Genomic DNA, 16,841 nt, shown 5'->3' with positions numbered 1-16,841 from the left:
CACATTGGAAAAGGGGGAGCAGAAAGCAGGGTCTGGATTCCTACAGAGCATTTTTAGGAGGTTCCCACTCCAGGACTTCCCGCAAGCCATCCTGGTGAGAACTGTGTCACAGGCCACTGTGTCTGCAAAGCAGGCTGGAAGTTAGTCTGTATCTGCACAGCAAAATTGGGGATGTTTTATTTATTTTTATTCTTTAAACTAGAGGTCCGGTGCATGAAATTCGTGCACAGGGGGTCCCCTCAGCCTAGCCTGCACCCTCTCCAATCCAGGATGCCTCAGGGGATGTCCAACTGCTGGTTTAGGGGATCAGGCCTAAACCGGCAGTTGGACATCCCTCTCACAATCCTGGACCCCTGGCTCCTAATCACTTACCAGCCTGCCTGCCTGGTTACCACTAACTGCCTCTCCTGCTGGCCTGATCACCCCTCACTGCCTCTGTGTGCTGGCCTGATTACCCCTCACTGCCCCCCCTGCCATCCAGGTCACCCCCAACTGCCCACTCGCTGCTGGCCTGGTTGCTCCTAACTGCCCCCTCTGCCGGCCTGGTCACCCCTTACTGCCCCCCCTGCCGGCATGGTCACCTCCAACTGCCCCCCTCTGCCAGCCTGGCCACCCCATTCAGCCTGCTGTTCAGTCATTTGGTCATCCCTCACTAACCCCCCGGCTGGCCTGGTCATAGGCAGCCATCTTGTGAGAGCATGAGGGTTAATTTGCATATTACCTCTTTATTATATAGGATATATTTTTACTGATTTCAGAGAGGAAGGGAAAGGGAAAGTGAGAGATAGAAACATCAATGATGAGAATCATTGATTGGCTGCCTCTTGCACGCCCCCCACTGGGGATCAAGCCTGCAACCCTGGCATATGTCCTGATTCGGAATCGAACCATGACCTCCTGGTTTCTGGATTGATGCTCAACCCCACCAGGCAGGAACATTTTAAGAAGGAAACAGGGTGATGGGAGTCTACAGTGAGCATCTGGCAGGAGCAGACATGGACTGGGGTTTATTTAAATGTCAGATCATCTCTGTAAAGCAGGTGCTGTCATAATCACAACTGGACTGAGTTTATGAAACAGCAGGAAGAACATGAGCCATGCAGCAAAGCTCCACAGATCCACGGCCAGACCCGGCATCCCAGGCGATGTGCTCAGGCTCTGAGAGCCAGCGCCTGGTGCCCAGTTCTGAGAATTCCTCCCTAAACCCTGTAACTAAAACACACTTTTAATACTTTGTATCCCAAACCAACAGGCCTCCCTTCTGCCCAGTCCATCTTCTTCCAATTTGCATGAAATTTTGGGGAGTGTTGTTTTATATTTCTACTTTTTCAATTACTCCCAGCATCCGTCTTATATTGCATTCTCTCATTTCTATCTCCATTATTACATCCTTTTTTTATCTTTGGCTGGGCACTCTCAGTAAGTTGTTCTTATTGTTTATTATTATTCATGGAAATTTTCTTGCTCAGCTTATATTTGTTCATTTACTTATTTATTAATGTGAGGTATGTGTGTGATAGGGTTATGTTAACACATAATTTTAAAAAAAGAAAAGTATTTTATATTATACTAGAGGCCTGGTGCATGGATTCGTGCACCAGTGGGGTCCCTCGGCTTGGCCTGCGCCCTTTTGCAATCTGGGATCCCTCAGGGAATGTTGGAGAGCCTGTTTGGGCCCAATCCCCACAGGCCAGGCTGAGGGACCCCACCAGTGCACAGGGGCCTCTAGTATGCATATAAGATCTTTGATTAATCTCTTCCTGCCCTCCCCCCACCCCCCTTCCCTCTGAGATTCATCAGTCTATTCCATGTTTCCATGCCTGTGGTTTCTGCTTCTGCATTGAGCGTCTGCCCCCTGGTGGTCAGTGCTCATCATAGCTACCGGCCAGTCACTTGGTTGCTTAGGCTTTTATATATATAGATGGCCAATCCTATCAACTTGTTCATAATAATTTTCTTTAAAATGAAGATTTATTTTTAGAAGAAAACAGAAAAATGGAAATTTAAAAACCCATTAGACAATACAATTAAGAGAATTCATGTTCTACAAACAATTGTGTTTTGAATTAGTAAGTGGTACAAAATGAAATCTACTTTTGTCTCTGGGGAGTTTATCATCAGTCTTTATAAAATCCATGGGGATCTGTAGCTTCCGTTTTACAATATTAACACTGAGCTGTTTTTTAAATTCATGAGTGAGGTTGTCAGCCTGGCCAGAGGGAGTGGGTTGATGTCATCCTGGGCACCTAAAGGTTGCCATTCAGTTCCAGGTCAGGGCACACATCTGGTTGCAGGTTCACTTCTCTCTCTCTCTCTCTCTCTCTCTCTCTCTCTCTTTCTCTCAGCATGTCCTCAGGTGAGAATGAAAGAAAGAAAAGGAAAGAGCCCAAGCCTTTTTGGCTCAGGGGATAGAGCGTTGGCCTGCGGACTGAAGGGTCTCAGCTTTTATTCCGGTCAAGGGCATGTTCCTGGGTTGCAGGCTCTATTCCCAGTCCTAGTTGGGATGTGTGTGGGAGGCAACCAATCGATGTGTCTCTCTCACATCAATGTTTCTCTCTTTGTCTCTCCCCCTCCCTCCACTCTCTCTAAAAAAATCAATGGAAAAATACAGGTGATGATTAAAAACACAAAGAGTGGTATTTTTAGAGTATTGAAAACACTCTGTATGATTTTATAATGATAAATACATCATTACACATTTATCTGAACCCAATACAGGAAGGTCGGTGACAGCCCTTGCGTGAGTACGATGAGTCGATGTAGGTTCATCCTTGATGACAAATGTGCTCTCTGGTTAGTGACCCTGGTGATGGGGAGGCTATATGCATGTGTAGCCCCTGGAATTGTCTGTCGGTTATAACTCTCCATTTCTAAGGGACACTGCAGTGCTAAACAGGTGATGGACAATTTCCCAGAGTTCCTGGTTATACACGGGGTCTTTTTGATGTTCATCATTCAGTGTTATGAGAACAACACAAGAGTGTCTGACTAAGCCGCACTCAACATTGTTAATGAAAGAATATGCAGCTATAACTGTGAGGCCCTCCAGAGGCAGGGCTGAAGAAATAGATCAGCGTCCGTTGCTGTACAGGTGGCATCAAAGAGTCCGAATGGAGAGAGAGGAGAGATGGAGCCAGGGAAGCACTAACAGTTACAGGGTCGAGGACCTAGAGATAAAACAGCAGCAGGGACGAGGAGCTGGCAGAGCTGTGGCATAAAACAGGACAAGTGACCCTGCGTCCTTTGAGGGCTGACCCACTCACAGGGCAATGGAGAAATCTAAGCAGCAACTTAAAAAAGAAGTGCAGGCTCTGAGACTAAGTTTTGAAAATAAGAAGAGCTTGGCTTATATCACTTGGCATAAAGTTCTGCAGGTCCATCCATGCGGTTGCAAAGGGTAAAAGTCCCTTCCTTTTTACAACAGAGTAGGAGTCCATTGTGTAGATGTACTACAGGTTTTTCATCCAGTACAGAATCACAGCTGGAGAGCAGACAGAGCTCAGGGAGAGGGGGTGTGGTAGGAAGAGGAAGGATTGAGCAAAAGGAGACAGAGCCCATGGACATGGACAACAGTGTAGTGATTGCGGGGTGAAGGGGGATGGGTGGAAGAGGTAGGGGGCATAGAGGGGATTAAAGGTGATAGAAAAATTAAATTAAATATATTAAAACAAAAAAAGAAAATCAGAGACATCTCGTATAGAGTACCAAATAGATAGATAGATAGATAGATAGATAGATAGATAGATAGATACTCAGCAGAAATCTAAATGTTTATCTGTGTAATTTCCAATAATAGAAAAGTCAGTTACACCTATGAATTTTAAAATCAAAACTAATTTTATTTTTAAAAATAAGGACGTCGTCAGTACCAGTGGGTTTTATAGATGTTTTCTATCAAAGTCTCTCTTACTAATTTTCTTCTAGATTACAATCCCCCAGCCGAGCAGCTCCCGACCGGCTCATGTATAGAACGGCCCTTAAAGGCACCTGGCCAAGGGAGAATGTGCCCTGTGGAGAGATACCAGGTGTTGTCATGGAGACCAGCCGTGTGCTGGCCACGCCTCCTGCTCTTCTACTCCCCACAAAAGAGAGCATGAGCAGGCAGGTCTCCTTTCCTCTGCATCTTCCAGCCAAGTTCCTGTGGCGGAAACATGAAGAAAACTAAGTCACTTCCAAGGTAAAGCGGTACCTGGGTGATTAGAAATGTGAAGAGCCTTGTGATTTCCAAGCTGAGCTACTGAAACCAAGTTCAGACGGTGAGAAAGACAGAGTCCTTCTCAGCAGGAGAAACCGCCAGTCAAAGTGCCCTGAGCTGTGAAAGTCATAATTTGGAGAACGCCGGTTAATTGGGTCCCTTCGCCCCAGCTCCCAGCCAGGGATTTCCAGGCCTGCTCTTGCCCGAGAAAATGGACATGTGCTGGAGAATTCGCTGTGTCTTGCTAGACACAGGCCCAGGAGCAATGAGCGAAGGGCAACGTGAGGGAAAGAGGGAATGAGGGACGCTGTTAGGGCAATGAACACACACCTACGCCCATTAGCATGAAGGCAGCCTTGTAGTTGTGCATAGTAAATAGTTTCCTAGCGGGTTGATTATTGCATTTCAATCATAGAACTGCTTTAGCTTTACTCTCCCGAACAAGAATTTCAATCGCTATTATTTTTTTCTTAAGAAAGCACTCATCTGATTTTTTTGTCTGACCACTGAAATAAGACGTCTTTCTAAAGTGTTAGATACTTCCTGAATGAGGTGTTTTCAGCGACCTGCGCGCTCTTTTTGGGGAAGCGGCCTTTGCAGTTCAATCTTGGCCACTGATTGCTGGTTCCAGTCACCCAGTCTCCGCAGGGCCTTGCTCTCAGCTGTGTGCTCACAGCCTTCTCCCGCATGTTCTGCCGCGCAGGCTGCTGTCCGCACAGGCAGCTATAGTGTTGAGGACACACGGAGGGTCCCTGGAAGGGCCGTGTGGCTGCAGTGCGGCAGGTGAGACTGTGGCAGAGCTGTGGACACGGGCCTTCCTGGCCCCAGGCCTGGTCCTCCTGCCCCGGAGGCCTGAGCTGCCACAATGCTCAGCGCGCTCCCATGGGCCGCCTCCCAGCGGTGACAGAGGGGCTCAAACCCAGAGGTGTCCCCAATTCCGCAGAGACGCCTGAATGGCACCCCTCCCAGGAACGCAGGCATTGGGTGATCTCCAGAGTTCTGGAAAAGCTAAACTTGACAAAACGTGCGGTTTAGGGCCCTTCTGCGGAAGAGGCGCAATGCAAAGGCCGCCCCTCTGCGGCCCCGGAAACCGCGCCTCCGTTTTGGACTCTTCAGCTAGGACCCTGAGACCCCCATGTGGGAACAGAAGGAGGGACAGGGCGGGGGGGGGGGGGCTGGAACTGTTACTGCAGCTGACTTTCAAGGGCGCGTCCGGCTTGGAAACAGCATTTGGGGAGTCCGTACAGAGATGCTGTGGCAAGTCGTGAAATATGAGAGGAGAAACATTGGATCCAAAGAGAAAAGGGGGCGAGGATTCAGGCTTGCAGCAAGGCGTTCCGGGTGCGGAGCAGGTGGCTGCCTGAACTCACTCCCTGCTGGTTAGATTCCAGCAGACCAGCGCCCCCCGCAGTGCAAGCGGGGTACATCCATGGTGATGCGGCTGGACTCCTAGTCAACCCCAGATTGCCATGAGCTCCAGAAAATAGCTGGCATTTTTGTTTGTTTGTTTTGCGTTTTTTTTTTAATATATTTTTATTTCAGAGAGTAAGGGAGAGGGAGAGAGAGATAGAAACATCAATGAAGAGAGAGAATCATTGATTGACTGCCTTCTGCACTGGGGATCGAGCCCGCACCTCTGGCATGTGCCCTTGACTGGAGTTGAACCTGGGACCCTTCAGTCTGCAAGCTGACGCTCTGAGCCAAGCCAGCTTAAGCTAGTTGGCATTTTGGATGTGACTTTAGATATGCCCCATAATTTGAGAGTCAGAAAAGAGGGTTTGGAAAATGTCAGACATCTCATCAACTTTATTTGTGTCACGGTTTTCTCTTAAATAATGCCATTCTCTTATCCTGGGCTCTAAAATGCATGATATTTCAGCTATTCTATATACAGAGTCTGCTCACAGGACTGGGAAAATATTTGCTTTTGGATTCATCCTAATTTTTTATTCACAAAACGTCTTCTCTGGCCTCTTATGAAACAGAACCAAATACACACACACAATTAATAGTTTAGTTCAAGATATTGTTATGTACTTTATAAGGTTTATTATAACATAATTATTTAATTAAATGCATTTTGTATCTTATTCCTCTACTAAACTAAAAATCACAGTGAAGACATGCACCCTTTCTTCCTCTCCTCTCTTCTCCTCACTTCTCAAATGTTTCTTGATTTTCCCCTCCTCTCTCTTGCTCACCTCTCTCTGCTCCTCACCTTGTCTGTATTCTCAGATACAAGGAAGGAGGTCTCGTGTGGTGAATCAGAACACACACTGGGAAGTGAACGGTACACGAGAGCCAGGCACAGAGAAGGAGGGTGGAATTCAGCAGGAACGGAAGTCCTGGTGTGAGAGTCTGTAAGACGCTAGAACACAGCTCCGTGTTCACATCTCTGCGGTTCTGACCCAGGAGTGCTGCTGCATGTTATGTGGATGCATGCTTTCGCCTACGAAGGCCTGTTTCCTCACAGACCTGGGATGACGACTGTGCTGACGCGGCACCCTGGGAACTTCTGAAGGTGAGGCTTCCTTTGGCTCTTCCTGTGGGTGTAAACCAGACAAAATGGAATGCGCCCCAGCGTGGCTGCTTTGCGTGTGTTCTGTGTGGGATGCTCAGAACTTCCTGATTCTCTGCACTGACGTTGATCTTCGACTTTGATATGCTGCCAGCCTGTGTCTATTGCAGTATTCCCCCCTCTCCTCGTCCTGAGCTGCAGCTGCGCATTTAACCTCCACGGCTAGGGCACCTCCGTGCCGCTCTGGGCTCAAGGGTTTCCAGCATTTTAGTCCTCTCTGTTCTTCAGTTTTATATTCTCACCGAGCCCGTGTTCTAGGCAGCCGATCCTGTATTTTGAGTATGCAGCTGCTCTTAAAGGCATCAAACAGCCCTTTGACTACAACGCCTGATTTCTCAGTTCTGGAAGGAACATTGTTTCATGTTTAGAGAGTTGTACTTTGCAGTGAAATCCTTCACATTTCCATACGTTTTTCTAGTTACTTTACTAGAGAAACAATATTCTTGCCACATCCCTGGGTCACAAGTGGAACATGTTTCTTTGCTGTGCTTTCTGTTCATTTTGCTCATGTTGTTAACTTGCGAGGTAAAACGGTTTGAGTGCCAGAGGTTAGAGATGAAAGAGTTTCCAGATGCAGAATGAGGCCCCGCAGAGGCAGCTTCACCCTCAGTCCCGGACCAAGCAGACGTGGTTGACCACTCAGTCTGCCCAGAGGCAGCATCATCATCCCAGGTCTGTGAGGAAACAGGCCTTTGGAGGAGAAAGCGGGACTTCCGTTCCTGCTGAATTCCACCCTCCTTCCCTGTGGATGGTCCTTGTGTACTGTTCACTTCCCAGTGTGTGTTCTGATTCACCACACGAGACCCCCTTCCTTGTATCTGAGAATACAGACAAGGTGAGGAGCAGAGAGAGGCGAGCAAGAGACAGGAGGGGAGATGGGCGGCTCTGGAGAGCTGGGCTCGCGGAGCTGTGGGCCCAGCCGTGCGACTTCTTCATCCAAAGTGCAGTTCCTCCCAGAGGGGACACTCCCAGGAGGCCGTGGGCTCTGAGACTGATGGACCGTGTCCCTCACCTTGCTAGAGGTTTCCCAGTCGGGGTGTAGCTTAGTCCTGCGGAGCCCCCCTCTTCAACCAGTGTCCCGAGGGGCAGGCTGGAGGCCCGTCCCGCCAGCAGGGCTCCTGGCCTCCACTTGCATCCCTTCTGGCCCTGCACCCAGGCCACCTGGGGAGGCCGGGGGGCCAAAACCCCCTGGGAACCTGGCAGAGCCCCCTCCACAGCTGTGCTCCCTCCTCGCCAGCAGGCGGGGTCTTTGGACACGTGGGTCATGTATTTCAATGCGCACAGCTCTCTCTTTTATGTTTTCATCTTTATTGTTGAACGTGTTACATATGTCCCCCATTCCCCCATTGACCTCTCCCAGCCAGCCCCCGTACCCTACCCCAGGCCTTCACCTCCCTATTGCGTGTGTCCATGGGTTATGCATGTGTGCATATGAGTTGTTTTATTGATCTCTTCCCACCCACCCACCCTCCCCCTCCTTCCCTCTGAGATTTGACAGTCTGTTCCATGCTTCTATGTCTCTGGGTCTATTTTTGTTCATCAGTTTATGTTGTTCATTAGATTCCACATATGAGTGAGATCATGTAATACCTGTCTTTCTCTGACTGGCTTATTTCACTTAGCATAATGCTCTCCAGGTCCCTCCATGCTGTTGCAAATGGTAAGAGTTCTTTCTTTTATACAACTGCTTCAGACAGCTCCTCTTTCCTGTTGGAACCTACATTTCTATTTACATTAGTGCCTGAAAATGAGAAGGAATTAGCTTGATCAATTTTAAAGGCACCATACTGGTTCTCCCACCAGATCCTAGTCAGGCAGTGTGCAATATGTCTCAGGAAAGACATTTAAAAAGAGGTATTTCCACACATGAAATGCTTGTGTCAGAATATTACTCTGCTTCCATTAATAACAAGCAAAATGTCACGATGTATAAATTATGTAAATCATATTAGTCATCAAAATGAAGAAAACTTAAATTTTTATCATTGAGATTCAACTACAATAATTGGAAATTTAGAGCAATTGACATGTAATAACTTCTACACAAATTTCTTTCACTAGAATGACATTTTATGGCATTTTCAATGCTTATTAGCTGAAATATTATAGTTTCTGTTAATATGTTCACAGATTTTATGTATTCTGTGACATTTTAACACTGTAATAAATTATAATATTATATTTAAGGAGCTAACTAGTTTACTGGCAAACTGCAAAGACAAAGATGAAATATACCCCGTGAGCAGTATGTTATTCCATAAGGTATCCGGGTGATTATTTCTGCAAATATATAGATTATTTCACTGGTAATCATACTAATTGTTTGTGGTTGTGATATTTACATTTTTCATAGTAGTAAGAGTTTATTTTAGTTCTTCAAATGACATGTGTGATAGAGAACCCTGAAATGGCTATGACATAGTTCTATATCCTAAGATTTACTTATAGAGAGGGTATTTCTTATCCAAAAATAGAGACAGAAAAATTGATTTTGAAATTTATTTGGATCATAAGTGATATAATTGTGGGATTTAGAATTATAATTATTCCCTCTTTTCCAAATATTCTCTCTTTTGGAAATGTTGGCCTCAGTCTTAGGAGAATCCACTCATTTTGTGGCACTGATGATACATAAACATGTTTTATAGAGATTAAGATCGTTATCTTGGTTTCCTTCAAAGATTATTTTCAAAAATATTCCAAAAGTGTGTGGGTGTATACATATATGTTTATAATATTAATGTTTCTTAGATCTTCATGCTATTTTAATACTAATAACATGTAAATGCAGATATTTTCAAAATAATACATTTGGGTTGAAATTCAGGTTCTGCTTCTATATGACATGGTGCCTGGTTTTAGAAAGAGTCGTGAACAATGACTATGCTGAGCTCTGGTGCATTGTGGCAGCACATGGCTTCCCTGGCCCTCTGGAGTGACTCAGGAACGTATCTCATGCCTTCTGTCACTTGGCTGCCGCGCTAAACTAGTGGCTTAGTTCTTGATGACATAAGAATGTGATATTGCCATTGTGACTGTACTCTGCATCATTCACTATCAAGCTGAACAATGTGCCCAACAAGAAAGGCAAAAAGTTCCAGAATTTCATGAGGGGGTTATTTTGCCATTTGTGTTTTTTTGTGCATGTTTTGCTTTTTTAATGCATCATTTGTGTCACCTCCCTGACTGTGGATTTTGGGGGTCTATATTTAATTTTATGTCTAGGCTACAGTGATGTTTATAAATACCTTAGCTGTTTCACCACAGCGTGGGTGTTCACTCATAACAATGTTTTGGAAACCTTCAGATATCACAGGTGTTTGACTTCATCTAAAACAATTGACTGAAGTATTACACTTCTTACCTTAAAAAAACGGGTTCTAGCCCAACCAGCATGGCTCAGTGGTTGAACATCTATCTATGAACCAAGAGGTCATGGTTCGATTCCCAGTCAGGGCACATGCTCAGGTTGCGGGCTTGATCCCTAGTGTGGGGTGTGCAGGAGGCAGCCGATCAATGATTCTCTCTCATCATTGATGTTTCTATCTCTCTCCCTCTCCCTTCCTCTCTGAAATAAATAATAATATATTTTTCAAAAAGACTACAATAGAAACATGGGGATGTGTTTGGAGAAAGAAAATGTGAATCAATGAATGCTACAGGAAATGACAAAAAATCCCAAAGCATTATACTGAGCAAAATAAACCAGCCCCAAAAGCGCAGAGCCTCTGTGATCCTGGGTAAATGACACCCACAAATGGGAAAATGAATTAAGTTGTTGGAGTTGAGGTGTGGTTGTGCTGTGGGGACTGTAACTCAGATCCCATGAGGCCCCCAACTCCCGACACTTTGTGAAACTCTATTCAGCAAAGCATGTGTGATGTGTGTTCCCACTTCTGCATGTAATAGACTTTAATATGTTTTTTTCTAAAAATAGTGAGGATATTTTGTGATGTCAAAAGATTATTATGTTGAAATATTTCCTGTCTGAAAAAATAACCTGAAATAGAGCCAAAATATGAAATAAAAAAGTAAGTTGAAATACATCCTAGGATGTGAATATTTATATTCTAAGCAAAAGTGGGTTTGACAACCTCGATATCAATAAACAAATAAGGGTTCTATAGCGTGTGAATAATAACTGCAGCGCTGTGTGTGAAGGGTTGATGGCTTATTACTTTCTCTAATAGATGGCGACATTGGCATGAATAAGATTTATTATGTTAGTCAAATTAAAAATGCCTGTGATGAATACAGAGTCTTGGCTGCCAGTTCCTGTATACCTTTCCTTATTAAATGGTGTGCTAGGAAAGGTGATTTAAATGAGAAGATAATGAGGCAAATCCCTTGGAATGTGGTGAGCAGAATTAATTTTGAAGAGTTGGGAAGTTCATTAAAGCTAAGAAAACAGTTCCCACTTTAGTAAACCTATTTTAAACTATACAGTTGAAAACACTTCATTCAAATAACTCAAAACAGCCCTGGCAGGTGCGGCTCAATTGGTTAGGGGTATGCACCGAAATGTTCCTGGTTCGATTCCTGGTCAGGACACATGTGGGAGACAGTCAATTGAGGTCTTGCTCTCACATCGCTGTTTCTTCTTCTCCCTCCCTCTCTTCCTCTCTCTCTAAAAATCAATTAAAATATTTTTAAATGCCTCAAAACAATGGGCAACAGAAAACATGATATTTGATGTTTTCTTTTGCATTAGAAGATAACGTATGAACTTTTCCCCTAAATGTCTTCAATAAGTCAACAGAAGAATAACCCTCTTTCTGAATTAAGTGGTAGCTACCAGTTGATAGTAACAATTATGGTTTGTGATAGAGTGGTGCTCTGGAGTGTGGAACCTTCGGGACACAGGATTCTGTCATCAGGACAGATGATGGATGTGGGTGAACAGGGAAAGGCCTGAAATCGGGCCCTGCTGGGAAACACTCTTTTGCTGTCTCAGTGCTCCTACTTGTAACATGAAGTGTAGCCAGCCGCGGAGTTCTTTGGGGAACGTGACCTGTTGTGACATCAGAGCAGCGTTTCTGCTTTCATGGCTCATCTGGCAGTCACACCTGATGGGACCTGAGCGGTGACGGGCTCTCTGGACCATCTCGCAGGGGCTCATTGTCCGGGACAGTCATTCCTCTGAGAAAAGGGCCTCAGGGTTCTGTGGTTTCCGCTGTGTCCCCGGACATGAGGAGGAATTGTGAGGAGCCACAGGCCGCTGAGACGCACTGAGCTCTCTGGGGAAATGAGCCGCATTTTCCTGGTGAGCGCTTCACGGCTCAAGATGAACTCAGCAAGTCCTGGGTGATTTTCAATCACCAGAGCAGAGGCATTGTCTGTTTACCTGGATGATGAGTCTATTTCATTTAACTTCTAATTTAATTTTTAGGAAAATTGCATTGGGACTGCAAAAACAAAACAAAAAATAAAACAGATTCTTCCGAATTGTGCTGGAAGAACATGGAAGTCACAGAGTGCAAACCCTACTGTCAATGAGTCTTCGCCAGCCATTCATCACAGCGGGCCTCTCCTGTGAACGGCGCTCTCCCGCAAAGCAGCACCACCCTTACCTTCTCAATAAGAACAGCGCCAAGAGGGGAAAGCAGAAAATGCAAACTCTCTTCTCTCTCTTGAATGTATCCGTGGTCCCGAAGAGACACATTTTTAATAGTTTATATGCTCTGGACACTTTTTCATTAAAAGTGATGTCTGTGTCCTTTGCGTAATGCTAACATTCATTCTGTGGTTAGTGCCCATGTGTTGTTTCTGCCTAGGATTGAGTTACCGTCCAATTATACTAGATACTGTGTGTGTTTAATAACATACCTGCTGCCACGCACACCTTCCGAGCAAACGTCACAACGTGTCAGCTCTGAATGTAACCAAGTATGAGCATCCCATTCCCTACCTTGGGGAAAAGCTGCTTACAGCATCTCACATTCTTTAGCATCGGAGTGTTGATGCTAGCCTCCGTCCTCTGCACCACTGGGATTTACCTTTTCTTTCCATGTATAAGACGCCCTCCACTTTTCCAACCCAAAATTAAGAAATCAATATTTTAAGCATAAAACAGAACACACGTTTATTTAGTAATCACCGCAGGTAATGTCTACATACCAGTACTATGATATTATGCAGCTTATCACTTTATCCAGCTTCTGCTGCATCACTTCTCTCTTCTTATCACTGTTACTTCCAGACATATCACTTTCTCCAACTTCTACTGTATCACTTCTGTCTTCTGAGTTCCTGTCTATATATGTGAGATCATCCTCATAAACTGATGGCATTTCCTGAGCTAACTTGGTTCATGTTCTCATGGCCAACCCTTCTCTCCTCACGAAACTGAAGCACCATTTTGCTTTTCCTGTAAAATCAACAATATTCATTTTGCTTGCAAACACTGTGGCCTGACATTGAATAAGCTTGGTTGACACACATAAGCCACTCTGGCACTGCTCCATAATCCAAGTCTTAAGCCTCTGCTCCAAGTTTGCCCATTTTGCTGGTTTTCCTCTTAAGGCCTTCTTCTTTTCTGGCATCTTAAGGAGTTATTCTTCCTGTTTTCCCCACTGTCTGAGCACACACTCAGTGGGAGGAGGTCCAAATGGTCTCTCTGCTGCTCCATTTCCATGCTCTTTTGCAAAGCTGATTACATACCTGCTCAGCTCAAACCTGGCGAGACTCACAGGTTCTTGCCCCTAAACTCACACCCTCAGTGCTCAACCCGGCAATGCATGCATGCACCCACCTCACAGCACACGCATCACCACTCCCCCACATCTGCCCCCACACATTCTGGGCAATTTCCCGCTCCACTTAGCAACTGTGGTTAGCCCCGACTTCACCTTCCAGATAATAATTCATCACCGTTCTTCAAATAACAGCTTCAATCTGACTTCCTAATAGGTGCATTTGACCACCTCCAAAGAGTAGATCAATCCAACTGTGCACACTGTGTGCTTTGCTTTGTTTTGATGTTAATTTTCAGCCTCGGCTGCTCCTCTTCAGGATTTCTGCGGAATTCACGTTTCTTTAGTATGTGTGTATGTTTACTTACTTATGTAATGTCATTACTGTAGCACAGGCTTCCTGAGGGGGTAACCCAAACCTAAGTGTAATACATTCAGTCGTGTACGTGAGTTAATGGTCACTAAGAACCGGAATGAGGAAGGGACCATGCCTACCTCTCTCTTCCCTTTACAGGTTCTGTCTTCTCACTCTTCTTTCCCTGGGGCTGTTCCACCTCTCTTGGCTCCCAACCAATACCCATTGGCATCGGCATCTTCAAAGTGACTTCCAAATCGCCCACATGCTACAAGGTGCAGCATAAAAGGGAGCTTTAAAGAGGATTTGAGGGTGGAGACTCACCCCCTGCCCGCAGTGCACCCCACATTCTGTGTGTTTTCCTTTCCAAAGGCTACCTAATTGGCCAAAATGTTGAAAAGAGGGTTCAGGCCTGGCCACCTGCCACAGTTTATTGGACATGCAGGAGATTCAAGGGGTGTCATTTTTCTAGGCCTTTTCCCTTCAAAGTCCGAGGTGGGGTAAAGGCAATCTCACACCCAGGCAGACGCTCCTGGGAAAAGACTGACTTCTGGGAGCTGTGAGGGAGTCTTCTGGAGTCACCACATGTCAGAGGAACAGAGAAATGCCTTGCCTCTCCACAGAGGAAGTGGGGAAACACCTGCCCAGTCGGCTGATGTGGGGAAGCACGGGACCTGGTTGGAAAGTCTGTAAGGAGGATTCTCCGGAAGGTCAGGGGCCTTTGGGGGGACCTTGCTGAAGGTGGCAGCCCCGACCTTGACTTTTCCAAACAAGTCTGAGCCCCTGGGGTGTTTTTCTGGAATCTCCATGTTTAGTCTTCTAGATCCGACCTTGTAGAAGCATGTGCTTTCTCAAGGATGCTTACCTGCTGATTGTATCTAGAGGTTAATTTGAGTTCAAGCTGTTGTTACAATAAAAAGCCAATGAGGGGGGTGAGAAAAATGGCGGCGGAATAGACAGACGTGTTCCGAGCCTTGTCCCGGAGCAGAAAGAAAGAACAGCTGAGGGTCGCACTAGGAGTGTTTGTTGGCAAGTTGGGGGACAGCTGAACTCCAGAAGAAGGTGGGAGACTGCTAGACGGGGTTCCCCTGACCTGGCAGCTCCCACTGCGGCTGAGTCCCCTCCCGGAGCTGCGGGCTTGGACGCGGAGTCGCCGCCATCTGGAACTGGAAAGTGGAGCTTATCGGAAGCCTGAGAATCCACAACTGCGGCACCCACGGAACAGCTGTGAGCCCCAGAACAACGCTCCCCAATTGGCGCAAACACAGGGGTTCAGAGGAGCTCTACACTCCACCACGGAAAGGTCAGATTTCGCCTGGGATAAGGTGAGGTCTCTGGTCCCAGCGCGAGAGAGGAACGCGCGTTTTGCGGGAGCTGGAGGACCAGGGAAGTCTGTGCCTAGAAAAATCGATGGCTGCTGGGGCTGGCGTGATCTGTGAATGTGGAAGGGGGTCCTCAGAGCTGCTAACAGAAGGGCTCTCTAAAAAGCAACCCATTTTGATCTGAAGTGCAGGGACACCCTAAGAATTTCAGGGGTGTGCTAGACTTACGCGCAGCCACGGAGTGCGCACACTTGGGCTTTTTCCTCTTGAAATTCTTGCTTCTGATTACTAAGCCCAATTCATAGGTTCACCCAGTTGGGGACACCCTGGGAGACTGCAGGGGAAAGTTGTTTTTCTGGAACCTGGGGATCGGAGCGGGGAGCGACCATCAGAGAGCCAGCTCTGAGGCAGCCCACTCCCACAAACCGGTAGTGAGTGCCACAGGGAAAGAAGGCTCTAACACTCCCTAGAGAGGCCATAGATAAACCCGGAAGTCAATCCAGAAACACTGCCACCCAGGGGCTGAATCACAAATTGACTCTTGTGTAATCAAAAATAAAGGAATACGAATTAAGACACACCGCCTGCTTAAAATCAGGACTGGCTTACATCACTGAAGAGCAGTGGAACGCAGGGAACTGCAATACTGTCCGGACTGAGAAACAGGCGTGCCAAACAGAACAACAGAGGAAGTGAATGACCTTCACTACTCCACATTTTATTTTTATTTTTTATTTTTTTATTTTCATTTTTTTGCATCTTTTACTCAAGAAACTAATTTTTTTCCTCACTTGATTTTACCTTTTTAATTATTACATTTTTATTTTCAATCCGTATTATTACTACTGCTATTTTATCTTTTCTTTTTTTTTTTTTTTTTAAGTGTCATTTTATTTTCTCTTCATTTTGTTTTGGGATTAATGTTCTACATTCTATTTTTATCTTTCCTTTAGCATCATTTTACTCTATCTCAAATCTACCTTTATGCCATCACTCTCTTCCTCACTTTTCCCTTTTCAGTGTCCTGTTTATCTTACCCCTTTCCTGCTTTAGATTTTCCCTATTCTTTCTGTTTACCCCCTTTTAAAATTTCACCCTACTTATATATCTAATCTCCAATCCCCTGCTCCAAGTCCATAAACACCTCTCTCTTCGCTGTCTTAACTATCCAAAAAATTGATTTTCTCTCTGTCCTTTTGTTGTTGTTTGCTTGAATGTAGATTATATCGAATTTTTATGCTTTTTTGTGAGATTGTTTTGCTTATTCTTCTTTTGTTTATTTTTTTGTTTGTTTAGTGCTTCTGTTTTCCCTTGCCTCACTCAATATTAGTTGGTGTTGTAGTTTGTATTAATCCCCAGGTACTTGTTGCTGGCATTTGCTGGGATAAGTGATTGTTCTATTGGAGTTTTATCCCCAATATATATAGTCTGTTTCCCTTTCTCTCTTAGTCTCTTTCTTGTCTCTCTTACTTTTTTTCTTCTTTTTTTTCCCTTTTCCCAATTTCATTTTGACACCCCTTTTTTCTTCTTCTTCTTTCTTTTTCCTCTTCTTCTTTCTCTACTATCCCCTAATTTGCCTTTCTCTGGTGGTCACTTTTATTGGAGGTTATTAATATCGTGAATACATTTCTGTTCAGTGCCTTGTGTGTTGTACCTGGTAGTGCTGTATTTTGTGCCTTTAAATCGATGCAGGAGAGAG

General features: G+C 45.3%; 1 long non-coding RNA gene across 1 annotated transcript in view; it reads left to right on the top strand.

Moving 5' to 3' along the window:
* The first annotated feature begins 6,595 nt into the window (after positions 1-6,595).
* LOC308249821 overlaps positions 6,596-16,841 on the top strand; it is a 92,535-nt gene continuing 82,289 nt past the window's right edge. The window contains exon 1 of the long non-coding RNA XR_013960779.1: positions 6,596-6,716. This is a non-coding gene — a long non-coding RNA (uncharacterized lncRNA). The remainder of the gene's footprint in view (positions 6,717-16,841) is intronic.

Source organism: Plecotus auritus (assembly GCF_963455305.1).
Source record: "Plecotus auritus genome assembly, chromosome: 6".
NCBI lineage: Eukaryota > Metazoa > Chordata > Mammalia > Chiroptera > Vespertilionidae > Plecotus > Plecotus auritus.
This window is presented reverse-complemented; position numbering and strand designations above follow the sequence as displayed.